The sequence below is a fragment of the Eschrichtius robustus genome, chromosome 3 (assembly GCF_028021215.1).
Source record: "Eschrichtius robustus isolate mEscRob2 chromosome 3, mEscRob2.pri, whole genome shotgun sequence".
In the NCBI taxonomy this organism is placed as follows: Eukaryota; Metazoa; Chordata; class Mammalia; order Artiodactyla; family Eschrichtiidae; genus Eschrichtius; species Eschrichtius robustus.
The window spans coordinates 8,352,325-8,359,272 of NC_090826.1; positions in this window are offsets into that span (position 1 = coordinate 8,352,325).

Consider the following 6,948-nt stretch of genomic DNA (forward strand, 5'->3'; position numbering starts at 1 on the left):
GGAAGCCCTCCAGCATCATGCCCTCGTCCAGCATCTTGCGCGAGGAGGCCGTCTTGCGCCGCTTGCCAAACGGTGACATGTCCTCAATGATCCAGAAGCGCTTTTTGGCCCCGGAGGCTGTCGGCATGGAGATGGTGTTCCCTGGGGAGGGGGGCTTGGTCAGCGCCCACGTGCGCACCCTACCCAGGATTACACCCACGCGATGTCCCCGATCTCGGCGCGGTGGGCGGGGGGGGCGGGGGGGACTGCCCTCGGGGACAGCTCCGCTTCCCGTCGCTCTGGGGGCCTCTCCCGAGACCACCACCCCCCCCCCCAGGATAGCTGGGGAGCCCCAGGCTTCCCCCTTCGTCATCCGCATCTGCAGGCTGACCGCACCGGCCCGCCCTGGTGGGTGGCGGAGCAAGCAGCTCTGGGGGATGTGGGTGGGAAGTGAGGACACGTCCTGGCGCTAATTGAAGCTGAAGGGGGAATCTAGGTCGGCAGGGTGTAATTACCCAAGTTGGACGGGGGCCAGGACACCATCACGCACCCGCCTCTAATGAGGGACAGGCCGGCTCCTTCTCCCCGCCGGCTAACCAGTTTCCCGGGCTGCCGGCCTGTCTGCGCCTGGGACCAGCCTACTCGCAACAGGGATGCAGAGCGCCCTGGGGCTGTTTGGGGCTGTTAACTCCCCGCCCCGAGGCACACCTTCTCCTTGGTACCAGAGGGTTCTTTCAGGTCTTGGGGTGTCCCGCCCCCAGTGGACTGGGAGAGGGCAGCTCTGCTGCAGGGCCAGGACTGGAGCCGGGGCTCGGCCTGCGGATGGGCTCCATCTGTGCCCTCCCCCTCCTGGTCCCAACTGCTTCCCTGGGCTTAGGATGCCCCGTTGCCGGGGCCGCTTAATCTACTGCGTGGTTGTGCTTCCCGTTACTCCTTGTCTGCACAGGCAGCCGGGGAAGGGGTGGCCGTCCCGGGACTCCCTGCTCCACGCCCCAGGCCTAGCCCTCCCCAGAATGCAGGGTGGGCACCCTCCGGGCTTCTCCCACGCGCTGACCCTCCCGGCCCTCCCAGAACCTGCCGAGAAGGCTCAGCCCAGGCACCAGCCCCTTCCATCTGGGGAACAGACCCAGTCCCCGCCTCAGCAGGTGGAGAGAACAAGGACTGTGAGGGGCTGGGGTAGCCAGCAGGGGGCAAGGAAGGGTCTGGGGCCTGGGGATCCGGGTGGGTGAGGAGTGGCTGCTTTGGGCCGGAGGTCACAGGGCTCTGGCTGGTTATGCCAGCGACAGAACAGGGGCTGAATTCCCTGAGGAGGAACCCCCTGCCTTGCTCCCTGCCATTCCCCTGGGCTGGCCCAGTGCCTGGCAGTCGGGCAGAACGTGAGGTAAGAATGCATGGAGGAAGAGGCAGAGCCAAGGTGGTGATGGCACCAAAGGGCAGGGGAGGGCAGGTCCCGTGCCTGCCAGGCGGCAGGTACAGGGTGGGGCTGGGAGGCACCTCTGCCGTGGAGCACTGCCCGCGGCCTGGGCCTCTTCCTGCTTGGCTCCAGGGCTGGGGGCTCAGGCTGGTGTCAGGATCCTGCAAACCTGGGCGGGTCCCAGGCACCAGCAGCTTTCCCAAGAACCCCTCTGCCCCTCTCTCGTGCTGGGCCCCGGGTGACGTCCTCAGAGCAGGAGGACAGGCTCTGCCTTGCCGCAGGGTTAGGGGGGTGGGGCGGGCACGGCCGTCGTGGGGTTCTGGCCAGTCGCTGAGCTGGGGTGAACCCCAGGGAGCCCTGGCAGCGATGTTCTGGCCTGCCCAGTGCTGGGCAGGAGCCGAGAGGCACTGTCCTCGGGACAGGGACCAGGCTCTCTGGTCTTGGCGGGTGCTGCGCTGTGAGGGGTGCAGAGTGGCCGTGTCCTTGACCCAGCAGGCCACAGAAAAGGGTCAGATCCTGGACCGTGGCCTCGAGGCTCGGCCAGGGTGACAGGCAGCGGTGGAGAAGGCACGTGTGAGTTACCTGCGGCGTCCTGAACTAGGGGGGCGTCACTTTTTACTGGAGTTGGAGTGGCAGTGACGGGCGGGAAGCTGGGCGGGCTGCTGATGGGGTGGGCCAGGCCCCGGGTGGCTCCGAGAGTAGCACTGAGCAGAGAGTATGAGAGACAGGGTGGAGAAAAGAGGCATGGGAGGGAGGGGAGGGGCGCCCGGAGCGCGGCCGGAGAGAAGGATGGGGTCAGTGGGGGCTGCGGAGCCACGCGGGCGGCCTCGTCACCAGCGGCGGCAGGAGGAGGAGGAGGAGGAGGAGGAGCCGGGCAGCCTGGAGAGGGTGGAGAAAAGCAGAAAAAAAAAAAAACCAAAACAAAGAACAAACAAAAAAGAACCAAAATGAGAAACCCAATGGCAGAAGCAAGTATGATATGAAAATACGTGGACAGAGGAGGAGCAGACAGACGCCACGAAGAAGAGAGGGGAGGAGGTGGCAGAGCAGAGCGAATGGGAGGGAGAGGCGGTGCAGGGAGAGGCCACGGCGGGCTGGGGAGGGCCTGCGGCAGAGCCCAGCCTGCGGAGGACCCCACTCTGGGGCCCAGGGACCGTGCTGGGGACAACGGCAGAGCGGCCAGAAGAGGGCCCGGGGCTGGGCGGGGCCCACCTGCCCCTCGGGCTGGGGGCTGTGCTGCTTTATTCTGTAGCTCACAGCTCAAGCCCGGGTTCTCTCCTGGAAACGGAAGCCGAGGGCAGAGTGCTGGGGAGACGGGCAGGGTGGCAGCAGGCGGGGACCCACGTCCCCCAGACCAGCCAGCTCTGCCACGGCCTGGCCCGTCCTCCTTTGAGGCCACTTGAACATGAACCTCCTGTCCTAAGCCAGACCCAGCATTGCTGGGCCTCGGAGGGAGGGGCCTGTCCCAGGCTGGGCGCTCCCGGGCCCCCGCTGTCCCTTCCTGGCCGCCCGCTCACCTGCTGCGGTGCTCTCGTTGCCCACAGGGGTGCTGGAACAGCTTCGGTCCACGGTGGAGGACTCAGAGGACATGGCGCCCGGGCTGCAGCCAGTGTAATCCATGTACTCGTCCGTCTCGGTGTCCATCAAGCTCGGGGGGCCCTGAAAGGAAGTGGGGGCCCTGAGGAAGCTGGGCTGGGGGCTGTGCTGCCCACAGGGGCAGGCTGTCGCTTTGGGCGGCCTGGCCCACCACCCGGAAGCAAGAGCGGGACACGAGCGATGGCCTCTTGCCACCCCGGGTCGGGGAGCAGCAGCCTGCCCGCCGGGCTCACCTGGGAGGAGGGCACGCGATCGAAGTTCTTCCCCAGCATCCTCCTCATGTGCTTCCGGGCGTGGGAGGTCATCTGGTGCTTGAGGAGGAAGGAGAACTGGCAGCCCTCCCGGATGCAGTGGAAGTGGCTGTTCACCTGGTTGTACTTGCAGCCTGTGGACACAGCCCCACTCGGCCGTGAGCCTCCGCCGCCGGCCAGCGCTCACGGCACCCCCTGCGTGTCGGGCACTGTTCTGGGCACGGGCCTACGTGGCCAACCAGGCAAATGGCTTCTGGGGAAAGGGCGCGTCCCCTGTGGTGGTGTTCCCCTGAGGAGGGCTTCTAGCACCCTCTCACCCCAACCCCAGAAAGTCCCAGGCCCACTGGCTGTCCAAAGCCTGGCTCTCGCCTCCAGCCTGCACGCACGGGACAACAGCAGGCTGGGCCCAGGCCCCCGGGCAGGGGACCCTAATGACCTGTCCACTAGGTCAGCCACCTCCCAGCAAGCCACCTGTCCCCACATCTCCTCTGGGGAGCCCAGGCGCTGCCTGCCCCCAGACCTGTCAAGATGGCTGCGAGCCGGCTGGCCCTCTGCCCTGCCCCGCCCCGCCCCACCTCGGCTTTGCTCTGGGCGGAGAACAAATAGAGCGAGCCGGACTGAAACGGTATCAGCAGAGGGCAGGTGAAGGCCTGCCCGTTGCCATGGCACCTGAGCCGGCCAGGTGTCTTATATCATCCCCCAGCTTTGTTTGGCCCCAGCTACCACCCAAAACACCCAAACTGAGTAAATAACGGCAACTGTGGAATACCCTGACACCTGTAAACTGAGCCCAGGGACAGCACAGGCCACCGAGGGTTGACATCTGTTGCCGTGATTACCAGCCCTCTCTCAGGCCATTAATGATTTCTGAATTAATTCTTGACGGAAAGGTTTGTTCCCGTTCTTTTCTGGCAGTTGACTTTTGACTGCCTCATCCTCCCCCTATGCAATGGCCGTCGGCTGCAGGCAGCGGCCCCACCTCTTCTCCCCCTGGACCCTGCTGCCATGACCACCTGAATCACAGCAGGCCTTGCATGCAGCCCAGGTGTCTGCACCCGGCCTGCCTGCCTCCCACCTGCCTTCCAGCTTCCGGTCTCCTCGCGGGCAGACTCCTGCCCCACATCTGCAGGCCCGTGAACGCCTGGCTCCATCCTGAGGCGGGAGGATGGGCTCTGCCCTCTCTCTGCTGGTCCTGGAGCCCCCTCCCCACAGCATCCCCAGGGCAAGCTGGGGCCAGCGAGCTCCTCGGGGTGGCCTTGTTCCAGGGCTGGGGGGCAGCTTCCCTGCCAAGGGCTCAGCTCTCAGCAGCAGAGTTAACTCTGAGGCACCTGCCCCTGAGCTCAAGGCCACTTCCTTGCCCCGTGGCCACCTCCTTCCAGGTCACCCCAGGTCACAGATGCTGTGGGCTGAGCCCACAATGTACGTGCTTCTCCCACCAGATCCCCAGCACCAAGCACAGTGCCGGCCACGGTGGACGCTCAGAAAAGACCGTAGCTGCCACTTCTACCCACCCCTCACCTCCTGCAATAGCACAGAGCCTGGCACACGGCTGCTCCTCCATTAACGTCTGCTGAGTGAATGAATGAACAAATGAACAAACCACGGTCCATTTGGGATAAAACCCTAGTAGCTTCAGGTGCTCCTAAGACTCACCTGCAAGGCTCTCTTGAAAAGAAAAGGAAAAAGAACCAGCCCTGGGTGCCAGAGACGAGGCTCTGGGCATTTTCACTGGGGTGGGTGCAGTGCTGGGCGTCACCCTCACCCCTTTTCCTAGGCTCTTAGGGTTTTGACTGTTCTCCTGGTTTGACAATGCCTGGCCTGTGATATCGTGACATTTTCAAAAAACAAAACATGGAGCCTGATGTGCGGGGACAAGAAGTGGGTCCCAGGGCCTCAGGCGCCAGAGCCGCAGCCCTGCCACCTGCTGTAGGTTCCCTACCCCCAGCCCTGGCCTTCGGTACCTAGCCTGCCGCACTCCTCACGCTTGGTGAAGTACTTGAATCCGTTGGCTGCCCGCCGCTCAGCTTTCTCATGCTTCTTTAGGTGCCACGGCAGCTTGGTGGTGATGTTGGTCACAAAGCAGCAGCCGGTCCTGAGACAGTGGTAGTGCCCGCGCATCCGGAACTCGCAGTGCTGCAGGGAGGGACAGGAGTCAGGGCCAGGCAGGCGACTTCCGTTAAGCTCCCACCTGCTCCAGGCCTCTAGAGGGCTGTGGCAGGCGTGCGTCCTTCCACGCTCAGAATCAGCAAACACAACTGTGTAAAGACCTTTCACGTGTTAAAAAGCAGTAAGTCCCTTCTGTCATTTGATTAAAACATCCCACCTGGTATTGTTTCCGCCTCTTTCTAAACCCACACCCAGCGCAGACATCACTAATCTATCTGAGCACTCTTGTCTGTGTGCCCAGACCTAGGCAGACGTCACTAATCTATCCTAGCACTCTTCTCCGTGTGCCCAGATGGAGGCTCAGACTGCTTCCCAATGCACTCTGCCAGGCAGCCCCTACAAGTCTCGGGAGTAGCCTTTATAATGAATCTGACCTGCCCTTCCTGTCTGGGGCATGGACAGTTCAATCTCTTTATCTGTCTAATGGGCCTATTTTAAAATCCTAGGCCTCTGGGGAAAGGGAGCATAGCTGTTCCAGGACGCGCAGAAGGATGCCAAGTGCACGGTGGCTGCCCAGCATACAGTCATCACTGAGGGTTAGGATGAAATGACCTCGCCAACTGAGCACCAAGCTGAACTCCTGCCCAGGGGTCTCCAGGGACCTAGGGGCAGACGGTGTCCTTCCCAGACTCTGGAGGAGGCCACTTACAAAAGGGCGTGAGACACGGAGCCTCGGCCAGGAGGAGCTGGCCCGGAGCCCTGCGCCTCGCTGCCCCCTACCCTAGGCCCCACCCTGCCCGCACGTTGCTGACCTGGTTGGGACAGAGGCACTGCAGGGAGTAGTACGCAAACTGGTCTCGCACGTTCACCAGGTTGTTGTTGGGATTGATGTGGTCCAGGCAGTGGGACTCGGCCTTGCCGGAGGTTTTGCAGACGTACTTGCAGTTCCCAAAGAGACAGTGGAAGTGGAACTTGTTGGCATACTTGCAGTCCGTTGCGAGGCAAGGATCGCTGGAATGAAACCACGGCCCAGAAGGTCATTGGCATTCCTGGTGCCCTCCCCGCCGGTGTCCTGACATTTGCTCATGTTGGGGTTCCGCTCCCCACTCCCCTGTGGTGTAATCAAGAGGAATGGCCCCTGGGCTGCCCTCCTGCTCAACAGGCCCATTCGGCCAGAGACTACAGATCCCAGCATGCAGTCTTGCCTTCTTTTTAGAGCTCTGATGGCGCCGAAGGGACTGCGGTATGCAGGCTGCCCAGAGCACTGCATGCTGGGACACGTAGTTTCCGTGGCCACACCCCAGGATTACAGATAAGGATGGCCGCAATCACTTCGTGGATATGAAAATGAGCGATGGTGCTGCCGGGCCTGGCTGATGTGGCATGGGCAGTGCCCTGGCTGTGGCCGATTGACAGGGTGCAGATGGGTGGGCAGCCCTACCGGGAGGCTTTGCCACCACGAGGCCTTGGCCAGTGGGAACGTGTGCCTGGCGTCAGGTCCTGCTGAGGCTCAGCTGCTGGGGCTTCCAGGGTCAGCTCGGGGCTCGGGGCTGCCACCCACTCAGAGAACCTCACAAGCCAGCTGAGTGGTGGGGCGGCTGG